The sequence below is a fragment of the Canis lupus genome, chromosome 1 (assembly GCF_048164855.1).
Source record: "Canis lupus baileyi chromosome 1, mCanLup2.hap1, whole genome shotgun sequence".
Lineage (NCBI taxonomy): Eukaryota > Metazoa > Chordata > Mammalia > Carnivora > Canidae > Canis > Canis lupus.
Genome location: NC_132838.1, coordinates 45,372,806 through 45,398,772, shown reverse-complemented (window position 1 = coordinate 45,398,772; position 25,967 = coordinate 45,372,806). Strand labels below are relative to the sequence as shown.

Below are 25,967 nucleotides of genomic sequence, written 5' to 3'. Positions count from 1 at the left end.
AGAAGGTGGTAACTAATTTCCCTAGAGTGGCATTCAATTGATCATAAGAATTTAGGATTTTGCTCAACTCTATAGTATTTATACCACGAGATTTTGAAAAGAAAGTAAGGAAATAACATGTACTGAGTTCCTATTATTTCACTGCTTTCACATACATTATCCCCATTTAAAAATGTGGAATTGGGAGTTTACAAAACAAGTGACTTGCTGAGGGCCCATTGGATGCACAAGGGCTGAGATTTGAATTCAGATCTGCCTGACATACAAGTCCAAGCTCCTTCTACTTTCCCACATTGTCTACACAGGAAAAATTCTCTAATTACAGAACCTCAGATTCTGTAAGAAGTGAGGGGCCTATATTTTTGGATAGAGAACTCTCTGACATCCATTTTGTCACCTAAACAGGTCAATGCATGTAAGGCTGGCCTTGTGTAGTTGACAGCTGGACTACATAGATGGCCTTCTCTGCTAGGAAAGCAAACCAGAGAATCAGCAAACAGAGTGGACAGATTCAGGGGGTCTGGCTTTGTCAGACTTGTCATTCCATGGAGGCTGCAAAGAGCAAGTTACATCCAATGCCTTTCATTAGGGTTCTCTGCCCATTTCCCACACCACTCTTTTCAGATCCCACACTTACCAGAGGTCTTCCAAAAGCTCTTTCAGGGCAGTGGACATGCATTGTATCAATTTTGTACCTCCTTCTGTGCCTGACACAACTGCATTTGTATAACAGGTCTACAACAGGTTAAAAAGCAGCTTTGTCTTGACAAAGCAAATCATTTGATGGGACACCTGGGTGGCTCAGCAGTTGAGCATCTACCTTTGGCTCAGGACGTGATCCCCGAGTCCAGGGACCCGACCGCATTGGGATTCCTGCATGGAGCCTACTTCTCCCTCTGCCTGTGTCTCTGCCTCTCTCTCTCTCTCTATATATATATAAATAAAATCTTTAAAACAAAACAAAACAAAAACACAAATCATTTGAGTATCAAAATTCAAAACTTCTTCAAAAAATCTTTTGGTAAACTCTGTACATAGTAATCTTCCAGAATGTTGCTTGACTGTACTAAACGGTTGAAAACTGGTATTTCATGGCTAAGACAGGTTTTCTGACGAACCCCACCCTGATTGCACTCTTGACTCCGACAGGAAGTGCTGTTGTGATCACAGAGAAACACATGACTCACGGGAAAGTCGGCCTTGATCCCTTCTCTGCCTCCGCGTGTTTTGAGATGCTTGGACATTTAGGGGAGTTTCCAGTCTTGTTTTGATTCCCCTTCCGCGAATCCCCCTCCTATCCAGGCTCTCCTCCCTGAAAATGTCACGTTTTCCACGTAGTTAAAAACAAAACAAAACAAAACAAAAAACCCGACAAGACAACCCATCATCACAAAACCAGAAACTCTTCAGGAGTCCGCAGTGAACTTCTGTGTGTATGTGTTCAATTCAGATTTTACTCTTTAAAGTGAGACCACGTTGAATGTTCTTAGCCCATCCATGCCTCCCAACTTGAGTTAACTGCAGCCTGCAGGCCCCCTGCGTGGCCTTGTCTCCCGGGCCCACGCGTCCCCAGGGCTCAAGCGCAGGGCACGAAGGTGCAACAGCGCCAACGAGTCACGTGCAAGGCTATTTGTCTTCCAGCGCACGCAGGCCTGCACCGCTGGCCTCAACTTCTCAGCCCGCAGCTTCATTCTGGAGCCCCGGAGCCCACAGGTCACGGTCTGAGGGCTTCTCCCGGTTCTGCGGCCCAGCACGTCCTCCCAAGTCAGCCTGTGCGCGCCCCTGGGGGTGACCCCGCTGCCGGAAGGCTGCCGCCCCGCGCAGGGCCAGTGGTGGCTCGGGGGTGGGGGGCGGGCTCCCGCCGTTGCACGCGCAGCACTCGCGGCGCGCGGTGCACCCAGGGGTCGGCGGAGCTCGGCCGCGCGCTGCGGCGCTTGCGCATCAGGTCCCACCCGCGCAGCGGCTTCCCGGCCCCGCAGCCTGAGCCTGCGCGCGACGGCTGCTCCGGGTTCGCGGCCCGGGTCTTAGGAGTTGGCCGCGGCGTCCAGGACCCCGGCCCGGCAGCGCCTTGTCCTCGTCCTTGCTTGCGGGGCCTGCGGTGGTCCTGGTGGGGCATCCTCTGGGCCATTTCCTGAAGCGGCCGGGGGGGCGGGGGGTGCAGAAGGCGTCGTGGGCGCCGGCCCCGGCCCGGGATGACTGCCTCCTCCTCCGGGAAGCCGGCACCGTCACCGCGCTGTGGCTGCCGCAGCTGTTCCTGCTGCTCAGGCCCGGGCACCCGCCTGCTCGCCGTCTGCCTTCTCCGCGCGGCCGAAGCGTATCAGGATCGCCTCGTGCTCCTCCAGGTAGTGCGTGCAGACCACGGGGCCGCCGCAGGCTGCAGTCGGAGGAGCCGGCAGTGGGCGTCCATGAGGCCATCCCGGGGCCTGTAGCCCGAGGCCCTGCGGTAGCTCCCGGCAGGTGTAGACGCCCCGCCTTGCGGTGCTTGCCCGAGTGTGTCATCCGCGCAAACAAGCCCTCGTGTCCTGGTGGCTTCTTCAGCTCTGCTCCGACGCACATGCCCCCCTGCCCCCCTGTAGCACGTTCCCTTCGTTGCCTTCAACAGGGTTGAAGCTCAAGGCTACCAACATAAATTTCAAAAGTTATCTTGGGTAGGCAGACGTCAAACCTATATTTTCCAGCTGTTGTAAAAAAAAAAAAAAACACTTTTTTTCCTTTTGTTGAGAGTTATTGGGGTTATTCTCGTTTTCACTAGTAATTGCTGCAGAATTTTATCTCAGCCCTACTTCATGGACAGGGTCTGTAGTCTTCAGTTTATGAGCTGCGAAGGCAGTGGTTTGCAGAATGTGATTAAAGTCTGCTTTTCCTGGGGTGCCTGGGTGGCTCAGTGGTTGAGTATCTGCTTTCCGCCCCGGGCCTGATCCCCAGGTCCTGGGTTCGAGTCTTGCATCAGGCTCCTGGTAGGGGGCCTGTTTCTCCCTCTGCCTGTGTCTCTCTTTTTGTGTATCTCTCATGAATAAATAAATAAAACCTTAAAAAAGGTTTGCTTTTCCCAAAATGGCGTTCTCCCTTTTTATCTGCTCAAAAACCTGTACTATAGAATTTCTTTTCTGTTTAGTGATGTAGGTGGGGACAGAAAGCCACCATGGTGGGCAATATAGGCCCTTAATTTGTGCCCACACACAGTTGACTGGCAAGTTGGTTAATACAGAAAGCCATATCCTAAGGTGTAAAGATAATGGACAATAGTAGGAGAAACAACAAATTTCAGGTGACCACAGGCACTTGAAATTGAATTAGGAAAAGGAAGGCATCCAGAAGAAGAGGGAAGTGTTTAGGGTTGAGCAGAAGAGGCTTACAGCTTGGCTTTGGCTTGGCTTTTTCTATTTTGTGACATAAACTTGAGTCTCTGGTCTGTAAATGGAGATGAGAAAAATTAGAAAGGGGAAATAAAAACTAGAAACTGTAGAGCAGTATCAAAAGTAATTTATCTATGAGATACTTGTGCGGCTTAGTGGTTGTGTGCCTGCTGTGGCTTGGGGCATGATCCCCGGGGTCCTGGGATGGAGTTCCACATCTGGCTCCTCACAGGGAACCTGCTTCTCCCTCTGCCTATGTCTCTGTTTCTCTCTCTGTCTCTCATGAATAAATAAATAAAATCTAACAAATGTTATCTAAAAATGTTATGAGAAGGCAGTAAATCAATGTTGATTTGTAAATATCCATAAACAGATTGTCCTCCCAATAATGGAACTCTGATGTTGAATCGTTTTTAGATGTCATGTCTCTTTAGAACTGAAAGCCTCAGAGAGGCAAGGCCACTACTATTCTCAATTTGCAGGGGAGGAAACAGATGCTGACACAGGTTAACTACTTGCCCAGTCATATGACTGGTTGGTGACAGAGGTGTGACTTGAACACAGAGGTTTTAAGTTCAGTTCTGATGCAGTGAACCACTTGCCTCCTATGTCTGAGAGAGGCTTTTGGGAATAGCTCAGAGTAGATCTTTTGTGTTCTACTGGGGTGAAAATATCATAGTCACTTGGGAGGAAAATAAAACAGTATGAGACCATATTTGGACACTATTGCCTTATGAAATATAGATGGGGTCTGGGGGGAGGAATTGATTATACCAGATTAATTCTCCTTTGACTTAAAGTGAAATTAAGGAAAAATTGGAAGAATAACTGGTTCTGCCAGTCTCACCAGCTATCAACTTAAAAGGTGAGGTCTCAAGATGGAAAATTCTAAGTCAAGGTGGAAGAGAACAATTTTCTGCTTTTTGCCCTCTGAGTGGACCAACATGGCACCTAATAGCAAAGACTCTGAAATTTCAAAGGCTGAAATTCCTTCTACTTATTCCAGTAGAACCAATTTGTCTCATGGGGGAATTTATTAATAGAGAGCTTCCTGTAGTTTTCATTTTAAGGCTGGATTTCTTGTGATATACAAAAACTTATTAGCCAAAACTTTGAGTTATGACTTGTGGGGTTTTGAGTGGAATTTCAATTATTCCTCAGAATGTCATTTGGAGCAGACCAGATCATGCTCTGGTAACAACCAACCCCTAAATCTCAGTGTCTTAAAACAACAAAGATGTATTTCTTAGTCATGCTTTGGGACCTAACAAGTTGGCAGAGGGGCTTTACTCATAATGATCAATCAGATATTCAGGCTGACTGGGAACCTGGTCACCAGGCTAGAGAAGAAAAGGGAGAACCCTGGTAGATCTTACACTAACAATCAGGTGTTCCAGAAAAGAAGTGACATTGCTCAAAATCCACTGGCTGGATTAGTCATATGGCTCCACCCTTACTAGGATGTATAGTCCTACCTTGAGAAAGCAGAGAACTGGAAGCATTTTGTGAATTGCACTACTGCCTATCAAAATTCATGTATAAATAGCTGAGACTCTGGTAAATAAAATCCTGTAAATCAAATCCTTTTTCCTAGTAGTGTTGATGAATACAATTATTTAAAGAATGAGGTATTCCAAAGTGTCTATTCATAGTAATTGGTACTAAATGAGAAGTATGGTTCAAGGTTGAGCAAAAAACAATTATAGTCATTATTATATTGGTCATGAATATAAGAGTAAGGAAGCTCTTCTTTTTGACTGGGAAGTATCGTAGTAAATCAAGTATTTTTTGTTCATTTGTTTTGAGTGGAAGATGCAGTATATAAGAAAAATTCTCGAATACTGATAGCGATCAGATTTTATCTCCTATAGCAATTCCAATTTTTTGTATAATAGCAGACTCTAAACTTCTTTGATTTCTTCTACTGGTAAAAGATATAGTGTATTTGCTTTCATCCCCACTTATATATATTTATTTGATTATCAATTATTATCATAATTTATTGCATATACTAGAAAACTTTTACAAAAATAGACATTAAAACTAGAAATAAGCAATCTCTATTTTCTTCCCACTCCACAGAGAACTGCCTTATTTGTCCCCTTTGAAGACAAATGTTCTTGAGCACTGGTTGAACTGGATTTTCAGGCCAGGTCAAGGCCCAGTTCTTGGTAAGTAGCAATATCTGCCAAGCAAAGAGAGAAAAGGATGTCATATGTTTCAGATGGTTGAAGTCTCAGACTGAAGTTGGCAAGGGTTGGATCCATTTTTACTTCTTTTCTATTTGCTTTAAGAGATCCTACCCGAAGTTTCCATTTTTAGATCATGGGAAGTTACACCCCTGACACGTCTTCCAATAACTCTTTCAAATGAGTCCTTCCTAAGCTGAACTAAGTGGATAATTGAGCAGAGGAAATGATGATGCATATGAAAATTCACAACTGCATGCAATTAGGCAATGGTTTGCAAGCTGGGTCCAGAAACTATAGATAGCATCTCAGGAAATTTCATATGGTGTATTTTTTTAATATGAAAGATGCCTGAACTTTCTTGTAGCATATGAACTTTGTCCCACAAGATTAAAAAAACTAATTATAAATTTAGTGCTCAAAAAATTGAAGGATGGGAATGACTGGTTTTAGAAATAGTCTGTGCTAGACATATTTTTAAAAATACCTTTTGTTTTTTTTAATAAAGATTTTATTTATTTATTCATGAGAGATACACACACACACACACACACACACACACACACACACAGAGGTAGAGACACAGGCAGAGGGAGAAACAGGTTCCATGCAGGGAGCCCGATGCGGGAATTGATCCCAGGACCCAGGGATCACGCCATGAGCCAAAGGCAGATGCTCAACTGCTGAGCTACCCAGGTGTCCCCAAAATACCTTCTTTTGAGTGAATGATAGGTGGTATCCTCCAGGAAAGGACTGGAGAACTTTCTGTGCTAGTGGTTGGAACTACCTGTGTTTTATCTGTGTTAGCACAGAGAATGATTTTAGAAGCATTGAGTTTTTAGGAAACTTGAGAGATTGAGGAAGAATACTTTATTGAACTCAAGTAGGAGTACCAGATATTCTGGTGCTTAGATGTTTATGCATTGTAATAGGCCAGGAGTTTTATTCAGAATACGAAATAAATATAACATTCTTTCTTCCCAAGAATCGGTATTATAATAGGAATGTCTGTTTATTTGTTTTGGACAGGGCATTTTAATATGCTGTACAAAATTTATTGACAGTTCTTTCAAACCTGGCAGTGGTCTGTAGGAGTCTAATAATTATGAAGATCAGAAACTTCCAGGAAGTCATAAGAACAGATTCTGTGTGGCTATGTATAGTTGTTTCAGAGTTTAAAGTAGTGGAAGAAAATAAAAAGGTGGTGACATTTCAAAGACATCTACAGGGATGCAAACATTAATGTAGATTTTTGTATCTTGTATATAATATGTAATTATATCTATGAAATAAAATAAATTTCTCGTGTGTGTGTGTGTGTGTGTGTGTGTAACAGCCCAACCTATACAAAAAAAGTCTGTGGAGATATGATGTATAAACACAATTTGGTACTTATTCCATTGAACTTGAAGCTTCTAATTCTAACAAGATTCTTTAACAAGCACTTTGGTAAGACTTAAACATTTTTTTCCCCCTGAATCAGAAATGCTTTATTGGTGATTGACATTTCTTCTTTCCAACAGATGGTGCTATCTTACTGCTACCTATTCCATGGCACACCCTCCAGATAAGTCCCTTTCTCCAGTTACCAGCTACTGGTTTAGGTACATCTGTCCCATTAATTAGTTGGGTATTACAGTATCTTAAAGTCTCCTAAAAACTCTCTAATAATGTGTTTAATTTCTCAGTAATTTTCTTTCACTGGCCTCTTTTTATTAAAAGCTAGACATATAATGGATGCATAACTTACTTCTGGCTTCCTAATATTCATTGTTTGATGTGGCCATCAACATATTGAAGGAAGATATTAATTAAAACAGCCAGATTGTGTTGACCTAAAATACCAAAAGGATTTTGAATAACTTTCTGGTGTCCATCTCTAAATAATTGAGAAGGAAAAGATAGCTTTATTGTGTGAAACCCTTTCAGAAGCAGAGGTCATCTGGTGACCTCTTTTAGCTATATGACCTCTTGACACCATGATTTTTGAGTTGTATTGGGTCTATTTAAGTTGTTGGATGTAACATATAAATACGTATCTAGCTAATACATCAGTCATTTGCATCCTCTGGGCCAATTTTCTGTTGAATACTGCCACATTTAACGTAATGACTTGAAAATTAAATGTAGATATAATAATTGAGTTATATCAAATACTTAGTAGAGTGGCTTTATAAAATGATTTTAATTTAATCTCTCATTACCTTATTAAAACTTTTTATTGTGAAAAATTTCAAACATACATAAAAGTAGAAGAAATGGCATAATGAAATCCATTGTTCAGCTTCAATAATTATCAGCATATTGTTATACTTGTTTTATCTGTATATCCCCACCTGATCCCATGGTGGTTTTTTTATTATACTTTTATTTAGGTATAGTTTTTACATACAATAAAAATCACCCATTGTAAGTGAATGCACACTTCCACTGATTTGTAATTTAGTGATTTTTAATTTATAGAGTAGTGGAACTATCACTATGATCTAGTTTTAGAATATTTCCCTCATTTCAGATTTCCCTGTGCCTGAATGCAATCAGTTCTCCCTCATACTCTTGACTCCAGGTAACTGCTATTCTGCAAATCTATAGATTTCTACTTTCTGGATGTTTCATATAGATAGAATCATAATAATATGCAATCTTTTGCATCTCACTTTCTTTACTTACAGTGTTTTGATATAGTGTTCATCAGTGCAGTAGCATGTAGTAGTAGTTCATTCGTTTTTATTGCTGGATTGTATTTCATTGTATAGATATATTACAATTTTATATATATATATTTTTATTTATTTATGATAGTCATACAGAGAGAGAGAGAGAGGCAGAGACACAGGTAGAGGGAGAAGTAGGCTCCATGCACCGGGAGTCCGACGTGGGATTCGATACTGGGTCTCCAGGATCGCGCCCTGGGCCAAAGGCAGGCGCCAAACCGCTGCGCCACCCAGGGATCCCGATATATTACAATTTTAATTACCATTCATCAGTTGATCAATTTTAAGATTGCTTCTAGTTTTGGGCCATTATGTATAATGCTGTTACGAACATTCATGTAACAGTCTTTGTGTGAGCATGTGTTTTGACGTTTTCTGGGTAGGTACCTACTTGTGGAATTGCCGGGTTGTTTAATATTTATCTTTTAAGAAACTGCCAAGCTGTTTCCTAAATGGCTATACCATTTTATATTCCCACCAGCAATTTGAGGGCTCTTGATTCTCCACCTCCTCACCAACACTTGGTATTGTCTTTTTCATGATAGCCATTGTAATGAATGCATAGTGTTGTCCTTTTTTTTTTTTTTTTAAAGATTTTATTTATTTGAGAGAGAGAGTGCGGGTACTCCTTTTTAAAGGCTCTATCTCCAAATATGGTCACATTCTGAGGTTGAGATTAGGACTTCAGCATATGAATTTTGGAAGGACATAATTCAGGTTCATTCATTCATAATTCATGATTATTTAAAAGGAGGAAACAAAGCCCTTGTTATTTATGGATGATGTGCTTATTTACATAGCTGATCAAAAGGCTCTGTGGTTAAACTATTGGAGTTAATAAACGAATTTGTTAAGTTGCTAGATAAAAGGCCAATATACAAAAATCATGTTTCTATAAAACAGTAGAAAACAACTGGAAAATAAATATGAAAAATATGACTTACATTAGCATCAAAACCACCAAATGCCTGATAACAAATCTAATGAGTGATGTACAAGACCTTCTCCCCAAAAGAAAAAAAAAAGCTACAAAATAGTATTTAGAAAGTTGAAAGAAATGAAAGAAGACCCAGCTATACCATGTAAATGGATTAGAGGACTAAATATTGTAGAAATATAAATTTTCTCAAAAAGATTCATAGAGCAAATAAAATCCCAATAAAAATTCAACTGCAGATTGAGTTTTGTGAACATTGAGTTGATCTTAAGACTTATATGAACATTTAAAGGGTAAAAAGGGCAGGAATAGCAAATTTGACAAACTTCTATTATCAAATATCATGACTATAAAGTTGGAATAATTAAGACAATATGATATTCATGCTGTATCAAGGGTCCTCAAGACCATCCTCAGGTTTGATGATTTAGAAGGCCTCCCAGGACTCAGGTATAGTCATATTCATGGACATGATTTATTACAGTGAAATGATACAAAGCAAAATCAGGGAAGGGAAAAGACATGTGAGGTGAACTCTGGAGGAAACCAAGTGCAAACTTCCAATAGTCTCCCGGTGGAAACACATTTAATTACCCCAGCAAGTTATGACAACACATGTGAAATGTCCATCCGAGAAGCTCATTAGAAACTCCATGCCCAGAGTTTTTATTGGGGGTTTGTCATGTGCACATATTCTGTCAAGTACACATGCAGGTTCCAAACTCTAAAAGGAAAACAAGTGTTCAGCATAATCTACGTTGCTTGTACAGTTTAGGCACAGTGAGACATTCCTATCAGTTCTGGGAATGGTAGGAACCCTCCATGGATCTAAGTTCTGCATTCTAGCCACGGGCTGCTCTTATGTGCAAGCCTATCAAAGGATAGCATTCTCAGGCCTGCTTTGCTAACTCTTTTCTAAACAGGTACAAAAATGGGTAAATTGATAAATAGACTAGAAAACAAGTCCAGAAGTAGATCTACACATATTACAGTTACCTGATATATGATGAAGATGTCATTACAGTATAGTAGAGGAAAAAAAGGCATTTTTAATAAACGATGCTGGATCACTTGGTTATCTAAGTGGAAAAAAGTAGATCTTGACACCTACTTTACATAATATCCAAATAATTCCAGATGCGTCAAAATAATAAAGCTTTTAGGAGATATCCTGGAGAATGTCTTCATGACCTTGTAAGCAAGATGTTCTCAAAAGCTCACAAAAAGCACCAACTGTAAAGAAAAAAGATACATTGGACATGATTAAAATTGGGAGATTTGTTTTTTCAAAAAATAGCACTGGAGTGCCTGGATGCCTCAGTCAGTTAAGTAGCTTCCTTCTGCTCAGGTCCTGACCCCAGAGTTCTGGGATGGAGCCCTTATCAGGCTCCCTGCTCAGCAGGAGGGAGCCTGGTTCTCCTTTTGCCCCTCCTCCTGCTCGTGTGCATTCACGCTCTCTCTTTGTCTCAAATAAATAAAATCTTTAAAAAAAAAAAAAGGCACTGAGTAAAATAAGCCATGGAGTGGGACAATGCATGATAAATATTATCTTCAAAGGACTTGAATGCAGAGGATATAAGGAAATCCACCTCCAGCCCTGGAGACAATATGATATTAAAAGTACCAGACAGGGGGATCCCTGGGTGGCTCAGTGGATTGGTGCCTGCCTTCGGCCCAGGGTGTGATCCTGGGGACCCGGGATCGAGTCCCGTGTTGGGCTTCCTGTGTGGAGCCTGCTTCTCCCTCTGCCTGTGTCTCTGCCTCTCTCTCTGTATCTCTTATGAATAAATAAAATCTTAAAAAAAAAAAAGTACCAGACAGGCACTTCATGAAAAGGGATATCCCTATGATCAATAAACATACGAAGAGGGAGATATATGAGTTTCCTATTACTGCTGTAACAAGTTACCACAGACTTAGTGACCTATGACTGACTCCTTGGAATATACTCAACAGAAATGTGTACCAGTAGTCATCAAGAGACATATTATTAGAATTCACACAGTCACACTTTTTGTAATAGTTCCAAACTGGAAAGTATGCAAATTTCCAATAGCAGTAAAATGAATAAATAAATTGTGGCATATCATGCAGTGGAATACTGAACAGCAATAAGAATGAAGAAACCTCCACTATTACTATGTGTAACCACATGGATGAAACTCCCAAATGTAACCAGAGTAAAAGCATCCAAGCACAAAAAAGTACATATGGTATAATTGTACTTACATAAAGCCCAGAGTTAGGCAAAATTAGTGCATGGTGTTAGGAGTCAGAATAGTGGTCTTTTTGGTGATGAGATCGCAGAGGAGGAGGCAATGGGAAGTTTTATCAGTATTGGCAATGTTCAGTTTGGCTGGCTACACAGATGTATCTATTCTGAAATAATTCACTTACAATTTACGCACTTTCCTACATGTATGCTAAATTTAGTAAGAAGCTAACTTACAAAGTAAGTAAATAAATGTGCATGAAGTCTTTTTGAGAAATCTTTGAAAAATTATTATCTTATAAACTTTTCCCCTTCCCACTCCACTTGAAATCTGTACTTCAAAACATTTGTTTCCTTTTTGGAATCCTCACACTCTCCAGTTGAAGGCTGGGTCCGATTTTAAGTTAGCAGAGTCTGGAAAGTTGAGAATATCCTTTCAGGAAATGGGTCCTTAATTGTGTGAATATGTTTCACAGGTTACAAAAACAGGCTTGGTGGGAATTTTAGTTTCAACATTTCATCCAGTGCCAACTACACTTGACATTGAAACTCCAGTGACCCATCATCTCAGGTTGTGACAGTGAGATTAAGGGGAGTTTGGAAGTTCAGGCACAAAAGAGATCAGTTACTAGTAAGCCAGTTTCTGTGTTTTGTCTTTTCAACAATGCACATTTTCTTAGTTTGAACCCTGTGTGTGACTGAATATACTCTGAGTATAAGATTTCATACTGTCCTTTAAAAGTTCCTTTTATCTCACTGAACTTATTTGTTTGTCTGTTTATTTATTTATAAACTCACTTTAAGAAATGCTGTAGTGAAAGATACAGAAGAAATGGAAGACTGAACTCCTTTCCTTTGGAATTATTTGAATCTGGATTTATGGAACCCTTAAGGATCCAAGTATCAGTCAGCCAAGTATCCAGTGTGTTGGGGGAGACTATATTTCAGAATCTGCATGTTTTCATAAAAGAAGACCTCTACTCAATTTCCTTAGTGGAGTTTCTGCCCTTCTCTCATCTACCTCAGCTTGGTGACTTATCTGCTTGATGAGATTAGTAGTACTGAGTGTGCAGTGGCTCGATTCCCTATCTTTCCTAGAGCAGTGAGTAGGCTTTTATCTGTTGTCCAGTGGAGTATTTCTTGAAAAGGATGCTGTCTCTGCAGTGAGTTGGGCTTTTGGATGCTGAACTCACAGTCATAGGTAATACAAGGTTGGTTGTACCTACAGATCTAAGCCACCTTCTTTAAAATACCTTTGTCAGTAATAAATCTTTTATTTTGATTTTTTTCTGTCTCTCCCTTTTAAAAAATATTTTATTTTTTATTTGAGAGAAAGAGTGAGAGAGAGCATGAGCATAGGGAAGGACAGAGGCAGAGGGAGAAGCAGACTCCCTGCTAAGCAGGGGGCCCCATTTGGGGCTTGATCTCAGGACCTGGAATCATGATCTGAGACGAAGGCAGATGTTCAACCTACTGAGCCACTTAGGTGCCCCTATGTTTTTCTTTCTTGATTGGGCTCATTCCACTTTGATTTCAGTTGGCCACGTGTCTTAGTCTGTTTAGGCTGCTGTAATAAATTACATAGATTGGGTGACTTACAAACAACAAAAATGTATTATAGTTCTGGAGGCTGGGAAATCCAAGGTCAAGTTTTGGGCAGATTTAATGTCTGGTAAGGACTGTCTTTCCATATGGAAGAAAGGGCAAGGTAACTTTTTGGGGTCTCTGTTATGGGGGCACTAATTTCAATCATAAAGGTTCTGCCCTTACGACCTAATTATCTCCCAAGGTCTCCACCTCCAAGTGCTGTTATGTTGGGCATTAGAAGTTAACACACAAATTTTGGAGGACACGAACACTCGATCTGTAGCACCATACAATGCCCAGGAGTATGCCCTTCTTCCCATAAGGTTCAGATAACATGGACATACTGTCTTGGACAGTTGAAAAGATTAAACTGTTAGAAAGAAAAGAAAGCTTTGGTAAGTTTTAAGGAGGGGATAAAAAAGGAAAGTAAGAAATATACAAAGAAAAATAAGAACAATAAGAGAATTAATTGTACATAAATGCTAAAATCAGGAGTTTGGTACCTCAAGTCCTTTTCCTTGAGATTGGCTCATTAGTACCTCTATGCTTAATAGGTCAACAAGGAAAATGACATCCTTATTTTTCTGACCATATAGGTAAAACTAATGTAGAAAACTCTAGCAACAGAATAGGCCACACTTTTTTATTGTGGCTTTTCCAGCTCTTGTCTGAATACGTAAGGTTTTATAAACGAAACAAATGCTGCTATAGATTAGCTTGCAAGAATGAACTTTAGACATATTTGACAATTCAAACTTTCAAAATAAGAATGTCAGTGATTCGCCAATACTAAAACCATTCTAGGAAGTTGTTTTGAATTCTGTATGTATATATACACTTTCTGACCTTTAGATATACCAAAAGAATTAAAATAAACACTAAGAAATAAAAAAGAAGAAGAATCACCTAAAATCTCTCCAGTAGGGTACACACTGAATGTTTTAGGAACCATTCTTTAGAGAAGGGGTGTGAGGGAACCTTTTGGAGTCCTAGAACCACATATTTTTATGTGGTTGGTAGCCACATGGTTATATACAAAATAAAAATTCAAGCTGTACAAGATTTATGCATTGTACTGTATATATATTATATATCAGTTTAAAAATCTTCCAGATATTTCTTTCTCTCTACAATTTTACAGAAACAGAATTATTATCCATGCTGTGTTGATAGGATAGTCTTTCCTCCAGGAATCATATATTCTAAACTTTTTCCATAGCATTGTACTTACCTGTATGTCTTTGTCTTAGGGAGTGTTGTGGCAAGATTTAGAATCTTATGAAAGCTGGCTTAGGGAAAATATGAGAAAGTTATAGGTATTCTCACAGCATCCCAGAACAATTATATTTCTTATTTTTTAACTTCTTCATTATCTTTAAGCCAGTCTTCTGAGCCTTCCCAATTTATCTTACTTTCTATAAATTTGGTGATCTTAGAATTTCATCAGTCTTAGAGAGTAGCTTCGTGGTTTCTATCAGTTTTCTCACTTAAAGGGCCATTTCATGAGGTCTGTGTCTTAGGATATAGATGATCCATGGAATTTGCTGTGTGAGTATTCTGTACTACCCAACGTAGCTATGCATGCAAACCTATGCCTGCAAACCAGGAAAATAAGTATCAGAGAAAGTGATATATATGTTGTTAACAAATCAAAATATTGGTTTAACTATGTGGGAAAATGGGCAAAAATAGCTTTCATTACCATCTTAGAAATTCATTCAGTGGACGTTTCTTGATTGGGAATCTAATGTGTGATTGGGAATAAGTGACATTGTAATGGATGCTGGGGACACAGCAGTGAATATGACATACATACTGGACCTCAGTGAACACAGTCCAATGTAAAGTGGATGGTAGAGTATGGCTGTTGAAGCAAGTTTCCAAGATGGATGTTTCCTGATTCTGTGATTGCCCAAGGATGAGAGCTATACTAGGGCACCGCGGGCAGTGACGGACGCCAAAAATGAAGAATTCGTATTGTTAGAATGATTAAAAAAAAAAAAAAGCAGAGGTCTAAAAACCTGGAGAAGCATTTGGAGATTGGTAAAAGATAAAGCAAGTCAGTAGAAGATATTGAAGCCAAGGTTTGAAGCTAGAAATTTGAGGCCTGGTTTACAAAAAGAAGAGAATCTGGAGTAGAAGGTAACGGGTGAATTAAAATCATGAAAGAGAGTAAGGAATGTAAAGCGAAGCCCAGGTAACTGCTAGTGTTTGAGGTGAGTGCATTGGGCTAAATGGCCAGTGGAAGAAAAGAGAATACTCAGGATGAAAAGAACATGTACAATAAATGTGATATAACTCTGGAACCCACAAGAACCAGTGATTAGGTGTAGTTTTATCATAACAGCAGACAGATTCTGTTTTAAGTACCAGATTTATTGAAAAGATTATAAAAGATTTGCCTACTAGATACATAAACAAGGTTGGTGATCTTCTCCAAAGAACATACATCTTTTGGTATTTTCTTGGGTTCCCACTCCTGTCTACTTATGTTACATACGGAATAGAAACAACTACATGGGTCTTTTCATTAACAGGATATAAATGCTTCTGAAGATGGATTAAGAACACAACATAAAATATAACAAAATATTGCCAGTTGGCAGCTGGTGGGTTGGTCTGGTTTGTTAATTGTTCCAGAATAAGCCTCTTACTGTCCAAGCTAGAAAAATGTGAAAACCAAACAAAATTATGGCCCAAGATAGGATACTTAATATGATCATTAAGAATGAGAAAGGACATTTGAAGAAGTAAAACACAAGTTAATGACTTTTTGGTGAATGTTCATGTTTAATATAATGGCTAATGGACTCACCTCTACTAACCCCTAACCTGATGTCTAAGCCAGATATTTAGCATGAAAGAAATGCTAATCAGCTGTGTTGAATTTGGTCCCAGTGGAAATTTCATTTCTATTGTTTCTTAGAATAAGTGGATTTATGTTGGCTTCCATTATTTAAGGAAATGCTTTGATTCCTTCGTGCTTTCCAGCCAAAGACACAGGGAAGACTTCCAGGGTAGGAAGCAAGCTGTGTGTGTGTCTCTGTCGCAGACTTGGACAATTATTAAGAGTTTTCAAATCAGAACTGATGTGGGAAAATGGAAGAAACGTTCTGATGAAAGAAGCAATTAAAACCCAGAAATCTGCTACTGTAATTTGTTGAAATTTTAATTCTATCACTTTGCATTCCATGTATAAAATACATGTATTTTTAATTGATTTTCTTGTTTATAATAGCTTAGTAGAGAGAGATAAAGATAGAGAAATAGAAAGCTCCTATTGTGCTTATATGCCAGGGAAGTAATTTTGGTGTTATCAAATATAGGCATTTCCTTATATTTGCTTTATAATCAATTTGTAACATCATGTACATACAACAGTTTGCCATATCCACTGCTTTAGGTATATAAGTGTGGAGATGGAGAGAGAAAGAAAGAGGGAAAGAAAGGAAAACAGTTGACTCCTACTAATCAAATTCCTGGTGCAGGTGGGCTGGGCCTACACACCTTTGTACTCTTACCTCTACCTGGAATACTGAGACTCCAAACCAGCTCAGAAGTGTTTCTGTTCTGTTTCCAGCTCCTCTGTGTGTTAGTTGCGTTTATGATTAGGGCCAATCAATATAACACATGGTGGATCTCTAATGTATCATATCTGCTAGCTTTCTCATTCTAGTAGGCTATATCTTCATAATGGCAGATCCCATGTCACAGTGCCTGCCTGTACTATGTGAGCAACAAGTGCTCAACTGATCCACAATTTTTGAAAAGTTTCATTTTACTTGTGTTGTTCCCCAACTTAGTTTCCCTCTATTTTTATCTTATTTTTAAAGAATATTTATTTATTAATTTTAGAGAGAGGGAGGGAGAGCTTGCATGCATGGAGCAGGCTTAGGGAGGAGCAGAAGGAGAGGGAAAGAGAGAATCTCAAGCAGAGCCCAACCAACATAGAGCTCAACCTTGTAACCCTGAGATCATGACCTGACCTGAAACCAAGAGTTGGATGCTCAGCCAACCCAGGTGCTCCCACCCCCTCCCAGTTACCCTCTTTAGAGGCAGTCATTACTAATTTCATGAATGTCCTTCTAGAGATGATCTCTGCATATTTAAGTGATTACATGTATGTTTTCCTTACCCCTATTTTTACCCAAATGATATTCTGCACTTTGTTTCTTTTTTAATTTGAAAATATATCTTGATTTTTGTTGCATAGCAGAACATAAGGAGCTTCCTCATCCTTTCTTTAGAAAGCTCTTTAGCATTCTATTCCAATGTATGGAGTGTCATAATTTTTTAAATCAGGTAACTCTTGATGACTTTTAAGCTACTCTTGTTATTTTGCTACTTTGAATTTTACTGTAGTTAATGAATAGACTTAAAAATATATCATTTTATAGAGACATGAGTATGTATGTAGAGTGTGTGTGTGTGTGTGTAATTGGCTAGGTTAAAGATATGCATATTTTATGTAAGTTGTTATTACTAAATTCCCTCTCTAGAGGCATCAACTACATTCCAATCAGTAATGTATGAGAATGCACAAACATGTCATGTCATTAAATTTTTCATCTTTACAAATCAGATCTTTGGAAAAAAGTATCTCAGTAAAATTTGAAATAGCGTTTCCTTTATTTCAAGTGTAGTAGAATATCCTGTCATATGTTAAAAAGCTATTTGTATTTCCTACTGTGATCTGTCTGGTAATATCTTTACCCATTTTTTTTCTACTTTTTTGTTCTTTTACTTATTGGTTCTAGGGGATCTCTATATGTGAGGGAAATGAGCCCTTTGTCGGTGTTAAGAATTGCAAGTATTTTCCCATTTAATATTGCTTTTATGTAGCTGAGTTCAGCAATTCTTTATTTCATGGTTTCTATATTTTGAGTTGTATTATAAAACGCTTTCTTTACTGTAAAATTTTTTTTTTTTAAGGCGTTCTCTGTTCCTTCTCTTCATTTACCTTTAACTCTTTGATCCACCTGGAATTTATTTTGGTATAATTTATGGGATCATTTAATTTAAATATGTTACAGTATTAGATGATTGCTCTGCATTGTCATAAAGTGAGTTACCCTATAAGTGATGGCTATAGAAACAAAATGGCTGTTAAAAGGAGCAAAACTTATATCTAATAATAAATCAGGGTGCCCAAGAAGGTCATTAAACACTTAAAGCACTACCAAAGAGACTGTTAACTGTATAAACATTGTTTTACATGGTATAAGATCTCTATTATATCATTAGAAGAGATCTTAATATTACCGCTTGAAATATTCATTTTGCATAATTTGAGTCTGAATTTAATTACACCTCTTAAAAACAAACACTTTTCTTGGAGGAGACTCTGTGTTTAATATATTTGGTAAAGTAATTATTATTGATGTTATTTCAGGATTTTTTTTCTATGTGAAAGAGGCCATTTTGTAAGTTCAGACCATACAAAAGCTTTCTGTAGATTTTACCTTCACCAGCGTGAGAACACCAAAAGGATATTGCAGAGGAAAGGTAGGGAAGCTCAACATGCAGATTTCAGGGCGAGACACAGAAGGAAAACTAACTTTATCCGTTTGGCAACTTTTACGGAACCTAATTAAGGAATAGTAAATAAAAACAGATAATTCAACTGAATAAAATATTTTGGATTTATGTCCACTTACAAGTGACCTTGATGTTGATTGTGTTTTCGTTGAGGTGTAGAGCAGAACTGAAGTGGAGTTCAGACTGTGACCTTTCGTCCAAAGTTCAGCTTAACTGTAAAAAGTTAGTTGAGAGATTATCTCTCTCCAGTCTTCTCATTTTGCTGATTAAGAAATCAAGGATCGGGAATCCCTGGGTGGCTCAGAGGTTTAGTGCCTGCCTTTGGCCCAGGGTGTGATCTTGGAGTCCCGGGATCGAATCCCACAACAGGCTCCCTGCATGGGGCCTGCTTCTCCCTCTGCCTGTGTCTCTGCCTCTCTCTCTCTCTCTCTCTGTGTCTGTCATGAATAAATAAATAAAATCTTAAAAAAAAAATCAAGGATCAATAAGACCTGATAGCATGTCTACAGACTTAATATTCCTAGTAAATATCTTTAAAATGAAGAACAGTTAACCTTGAACAACATGGAATTGAAGTATGCAAGTCCACTTATATGTAGATATCTTACATACTGTGAATGTATTTTTTCTTATGATTTTCTTTAATAACATTTTCTTTTCTGTAGCTTATTTTATAGTAAGAATACAGTATATAATACATCTAAGATACAAAATATATGTTAATCAGCTGTTTATGTCTTTGACAACACTTCTAGTCATTAGTAGGTTATTAGTAGTTAAGTTTTGGGGCCTTAAAAGTTATATGTGAATTTTCAACTGGACAGGGGTTTGGTGCTCCTGATCGCCCATGTTGTTCAAGGTTCAACTGTATTTATGGATTTATAGAAGTACATAAAAATAGAGAAAGTAAGGAGAGAAAATAAAGATCATTTAATCCATCGCTCTTTCTAACAGAAGGGAAAGGTGTTCCTTACAAAGAAAATATTTGAAATAAGTTTTCAAATATTAGAAAGATTTAGAGGCAGCCTTGAATGTTCAACTACCTCATTTTGGGACAAACAAGAATGATCTTACTAGGCGAAAAGTAAGTGCATGTGGAACATAATTCCTCAGAAAGTTATCCCTGTTGGACAAACATTATATGGTCTCATTCATTTGGGGAATATAAAAAATAGTGAAAGGGAATAAAGGGGAAAGGAGAAAAAATGAGTGAGAAATATCAGAAAGGGAGACAGAACATGAGGGACTCCTAACTGGGAAACGAACAAGAGGTGGTAGAAAGGGAGGTGGGTGGGGGGGGCGGTGACTGGGTGATGGGCACTGAGGGGGGCACTTGATGGGATGAGCACTGGGTGTTATGCTATATGTTGGCAAATTGAACTCCAATAAAAAAAAAAAAGAAAGTTCTCCCTGTTAAACTACAAAGAGATTGAGTTTATGGATGATTATAATTATTAAGAAAAACTAGAGTTTTTCTGAGTACATTTTTGGCCTTTTGATTTTAACTTCATGGAAAGTGATCATGGCTTTCCGGAATACATCCCTGTCAGGGACAGGATAATAGACTGGTTTAACTCAGTATGAAGTTTTCTTAATGAAAGTTAGTTTAAATAGAAATAACATTGTGTCTCTTCCAGTCACCAAAAACTTCCTTTCAGCATATTTATCCTTACAAATGAAAAACAAGTATTAGTCAGAGATGAATGAGATTCCTTTGCCCTAACTGCCCATGTTATTAGAAAAACAATAAAGTCATTTGGCCATTTTGGCTATTGGAAAGCTGTCAAGAAGCAAATTCAGGAAAATTTATATTTGTGGAATTATAAAAGAAATTATATTTTGAGAGTCAGAGTCCCATGGTGAAAACTAAACCAGTAGAAATGTATAAACACAGAAAGGTTTATGTTTAGAACTAGCTTCAAGTTCTTATCATTCATATGGTTGTATGAAGAAAGAAAACAGGAAACTTCTCGAAAAGTCATTGACTTTAGGCTTTAAATCAAAATGGCCTTTGGAGCTAACTGTGGGGTTTAAAAACAAATCAAATGAAGATTGTTGTGCCACTGATTTCATGACTTGAGCTTTCTTTATCATTTGTTTATTAAATGGAGAGTGATGACATTTCAGGAAATTGAGGATAGATTGTGTGCAAAATATGAAAAAGGAAATATGAGAGCAGAATTTGTCTCTGAGATGTGTCCTTAGTTTTACTCTCTTGTTCCTAACTTAGCTGAGCCAGCTCCAGTGGTATGTGTCCTTTAAAATTCACATTCTGAATTTTATCAAGCCAGGATTTTCTTCCGAAGCAAAAATACTGGATATTTATATACTTTAGGTACCTAGTTATATACTTTTGTCAAAGAAGACACTAGAATTTCCTTCGAAATTTTGTTTTTATGATTTGAAGTCCACAGTGAATAGAATAGGGCTCTTTTTTCTAAGGAGTTTAAAATTTCCCTTTACCCCACTTTTGTTTCCATCTCTGTAATCAAAATACATCATTGTATATATTGTATTGGTTATTGGATATGGGTTACCCAAATCCAAGAGGTAATTTGGCAATAGCACGATTTCTTTTTCTCTATATTTGAGAGCAAAACAATAAATTCTATTCACTTTTCCTTAGAGTGGATCATTGTGAACATTAACCATAGGGTTTTCTCTGTTCTAGTATTGGAGTATAAAGCGAGGTAAGACCATATATTTGGAGCAGAATGCTAAGGGGAGATACAAAGATGGGTCTAGGCACAACTGTTTATCTGTATCCCTTAGAAAGAAATAAGGTCTCAGTTTGGCTAGCTTAACTTTGCATCCATAAAATGATTGTATTTTTACTTCTATCCCATACCCAAGTTCTTTTGTTTTAGTCTGGTTTGGTTTTCCTTCTTTTGTGTTTAATAAAACCCTCGCTGAGTTCATGCTTAAGTATATGATTTCCTGAAAATCATGTAGATATTGAGAAATAGGAAGAAGTAAGGACATTTTTATCTCCAGTGATCTGAAGACTGACATTAGATAAGCTATCTTTTATCAGAGTTGTCTTGGCATAATTTAAAGACAGCAAAAGGGGAAACTTAACACTTGACCTTAATTTATCTTTCCATAAACTATAACAAAATATTGAGTTTTTACTAGGCTGAAACAAACATTCAGGATATAGCTGAGTATAGGAAATTATACCTTGAGCATAATTAGGATGTTTCTTTCCAAGTTTTGAGGGTATAGTTAATCTACTTTTTCCTCTCTCTCTTTGTAGTCTTTGAAGTGTTACTTGTAAATTTTTCCTTGTCAGTGTTTGATCTATCTTCCCATGTTAGAGAATTGGCTATCTGTGAGTTTTGGAAGTTAAAAAGGTCGTATATATGCTTTGCTTGGTGGTTGTGATTATAGGCCACTGGCTTAGGAACTCAGAGACTCCTACCTAGACTTTGAGAGGCAGATAATGTGGTAGAGCCAGTTGCTTGGGTTTGAGTGCCAGTCTCTCACTTACCAGCTCTTTAACCGTAGGCCCTGTAAGCCTCAGTATTTTCACCTATAAAGTGGGACAGTTAACTTTCTTTAGGGTGTCATCCTGAGGATTAAATGAGATAGAGTTAACTTGGCTTAGAACAGGGCTTCACAGGTCATGAACTCACAGTAGGTATGAACAGGGGGCCAGATGTACAATGAAAAGACAATTAAGAATTCGTCTGGCAGGGACTGTATCTTATACCTGGAGTCCAGTAGTGGTTTCACAGTTAAGGAGTTCCTCTTAGGTGACCCTGGTTGTGGATTCCTTTGATTTTCTCCAGTTTCCAGTCTTAGTACTCCAACATTTGAGTCAGTTTTATGAGCCACTAAATAACTGTCCAGAAAATTCTTTTTCAGCTTTCACTTTGCCCATAGGAGTTCATACCCAGATGGATATAGTCTGTGACAATCTACTGACTGCCTGTCATGTCAGACTGTTATACTTCGGTTTCGTTTGTATAGGCCTTTTCTCGATAAAGAGGGAGTTAGCATCCTAACTACAAGGACCTTACCTGGCATTTTGTTTGTATCAGCCATAAAGCCTTGCATGGTACTGGCCCCAGGATGAGCATGTACATGTGCTGGCATAGAGGAGGCCAGTGGAATGTATAAAGGCATGTTGAGGAAAAGAGTGAGTGGATGGATGGATGGAGTGTTCATATTGACCATAGTTCTGGCATTGTTGAGCTGTGCTATCAGCCTGTTGACAGGCTTCTGATTTAAGAGAAATAGAAATTCTTATGTGTTATTTTTAAATTTTTGATTAGGTATTCTATAATGGTAGCCAAATACATCCTAACAATAAGATTAAATGTTTTTTTTTTTCTCCTAGACACTTCAATTTTTTGTTGTTGTTATCCATCAACTGCCAAAGAAGTGCTTCTTGCCACCTTTTTGGAGAAATGATTTACTAAGTGTGCTGTACAAAGTTCTGCTGGAAACAAATATTACTTTGGGAAGATTTTGTATAGTTCTATCAAAACCAGCATCATTTCCTTCTTTAATTCAGGAAAATCTCTTTCGTAGAGCATTAGAACAGATGGGATGCGAGCAGATGAAATACAAGATGGAGGCAAATGCTTTTATTTCAAAACAGAACTTTTTATAAGGTTTTTTCATAAATTTGGTAGAGTTTGCATTAATTAGTCATTAAGGGATAATGAAGTTATTTGGATTATACATGTTCGGAAAATGAAAAACAAATGAAATGATTATTTTTCTGTTTAGTTTTGAACTGCCTCAGTGTCCTGTCTTTACAGAGGTATTTTATAAAACAGCTTGAGTCAACATAGAACAAAGAATTTGAGCATGTACAACAAATCCTTGGAAAGAGTTCTGTCAGAGCTTTCATCTGACCACCAACCTGAAATGCTGATCACCAGCCAGAAAAATCTCTACACATTGTCTCTCTTGAAGAGGTGTTAAATTGCAGTGCAGTCAGGATGAAAAAAACAAGTCAGATTTTAATAATATCGAGTCTTAGATGTCATCAGCAAGAAGACATTTCCTGGAAAGAACTATGTTATTACAGTATTATTATTTGTAATGATTTGCTTGATATGATCAACAAAGAAAAAGTAAATGATCCAAATGGGACCTCTGGCAGGGAACTGCATTCTCATTAAAAGAAGTATTAGTGGGCCAAACACATTTGAGTAAACACTGAAGATGAACTTAATTTAGAAAGGAGGAGCTGTTTGTGGAGACCACAAAGAATTTGTAAGGCCAAAAAATTCTGGTTTCACCCACCAAGGGAGAATAAAACCAGGTTGACCTTTGCCAAACCTCTTGGCAGCCTTAGCCAGGATTTATATTTAAGGAAAACTTAAAAGTCAAAATAACATAGTTTACATGAGATCATGTGCTTTATCACTGCCATCTCTTAGATACTCAGACAGTGGCAGACTTGGAGATCTGGCATCTCAGAGAAATACCAAGAAGAGTGGGGGTGGTGGGGAAGACTTCAGATCCATTGCTACGAGGTCATCAGCTTGAAAGATAATCAGTAAATCAGAGGCAACTGGCTATGTTGCCAACTCAGTTTGCCAGCGAGAAAAATGCAATACAAAAATGTTAATAATGACATCGATGGTTTAGTTATGCAAGATTCTAGAGACAATTCAACCAAACATGTTCATTTCTACGTTTTGGGCAGTTGCCTTTTAAAAATGTATAAGATGGAGGCTCCTGGGGTGGCTCAGTCAGTTGGATATCTGACTCTTGATTTTGACTCAGGTCATGATTTCAGGGTTGTGAGATTGAGCCCCATGTTGGTCTCTGAGGGGAGTCTGCTTGAGATTCTGTCTCTCCCTCTGCCTCTCCCCCTGCTTGCATGTTCTCTCTCTCTCTCTCTGTTACTCTCTCTCAAATAAATAAATAACTCTTAAATAAAAATATATAAGATGAGAAAACAAGAAAAGTTTGAGTTAGGTAAATGATGTCTCATAGATCCCTGCCAATTCCTGCCATAATATCTGCCAATCCTAGTTTCTCAAAATCCTTGTATAAATGTAACATTTTCAAGTCCCAGATGTTCAGTGATCTCATTCAAGTAACATTTGATCCATATCATAAATGGCAGGCATTAAACAAGTTAGAATTACTTGTAATAGGGTATGAGCAATATTATTATTAAATAACTGTGAAAGTACTGAAATATAACTTGACTGTTAATCGTTCTAATAAGAAGTTATTTTTTTAATGGATAAAAGTAAGATATATTTGTTCCTGCCCTAATTTTAAATATAAGGATAAATCATACTTCTGCTTATCTTCCAGGTTTTATGCTAGGAGATGAGTCAGACTTGAATGATACTCCATTTATCTGCAAAAAAGCAATAGTCTCACTGAGAGGCTTGCTCCAGCGCTTAAACTTTATGAAACAATGCCTCCAAATCAGTGGAGGAGGTAGATTCAAAAGTCATATTCTTATATAGGGAACATGGTATGGATTCACAAATTAGACCCAGAGGCTGGTGGGGTTAGAGAGAGTGTGAGATGCAAAGAAACAGGACCACTTTTTCAGTGTCTTTCAAGTTTATGATTGATGGATTATAGTGGATTACCAGAAGGTGGGCTTCCCTACACTTCTGCATAAATTCTTTGTAGGGCAATCCAAGACACTCAGGAAATTAGACTGATTTACAGATATAAACCTCCTTCCACTCTCTTTCCCACTCCTCCCCTCCCAGTTCATATTCTCTTCATGTCCTGCACAGAATGGAGTTCCGAGTGAATTCCAGATTTGAGTAGCTTTCTCATCCCTTAGAGCAAAACACTCCACATGTAGTCCCATTTTAACTTTTTTTTAAATTTTTTTTATTTATTTATGATAGAGAGAGAGAGAGAGAGAGGCAGAGACATAGGCAGAGGGAGAAGCAGGCTCCATGCACTGGGAGCCCGATGTGGGATTCGATCCCGGGTCTCCAGGATCGCGCCCTGGGCCAAAGGCAGGCGCCAAACCGCTGCGCCACCCAGGGATCCCTGTAGTCCCATTTTAAACAATACCTTGCACCTAATCCAGATTCTTTGACTAATATTTGTTGAATATTGGAATATAAATTACAAAGGGGCCTTTGAGACCTACTGACCCATTTCATTTATTAATGCTATTTGTGAAGTATTTTGGCTCTGGTATTATTAGATGAAGACCAGGCGGCCCAGGTGAGGGTAATTATGGTTGCAGTCCAACCTGGAGCTACCAGAAACCCAAAGAGCAACATGGAGAGAGAAGTTTGGGATTTCTTCCCTCTTGGGTGGTTGTTTCTCTTTTGACAGGAACAATGTACTCTTTCCACAGATGGAAAAATACTTCTGCATTTCAGAATTCACTTGGGTAGCTTTTTAACACCTGCATTAGGAACTCAAAACTTTCCACATTTTTCTGCATTTTCTTTACCTCTTATAAAACATGGTCTTCCCTTG

The 25,967-nt window shown here is 38.4% G+C and overlaps 2 long non-coding RNA genes across 4 annotated transcripts; one reads left to right on the top strand and one right to left on the bottom strand.

Annotated features, from left to right (window-relative positions):
- The first annotated feature begins 2,186 nt into the window (after positions 1–2,186).
- Positions 2,187–25,330, top strand: LOC140634828 (uncharacterized). Of its 2 annotated transcripts, none has more exons than XR_012032197.1 (4): positions 2,187–2,342; positions 5,439–5,527; positions 7,069–7,149; positions 22,876–25,330. It is a non-coding gene; the product is annotated as an uncharacterized lncRNA (long non-coding RNA). The 2 variants fall into 2 exon arrangements; XR_012032198.1 differs by lacking the exon at positions 22,876–25,330 and adding an exon at positions 8,061–8,113.
- Positions 5,409–14,571, bottom strand: LOC140634817 (uncharacterized). Of its 2 annotated transcripts, none has more exons than XR_012032196.1 (3): positions 14,227–14,571; positions 10,308–10,429; positions 5,409–5,541 (listed from the first exon to the last, which is right to left on the bottom strand). It is a non-coding gene; the product is annotated as an uncharacterized lncRNA (long non-coding RNA). The 2 variants fall into 2 exon arrangements; XR_012032195.1 differs by having other exon boundaries at positions 5,422–5,541; positions 10,193–10,429.
- Positions 25,331–25,967: the final 637 nt, after the last annotated feature.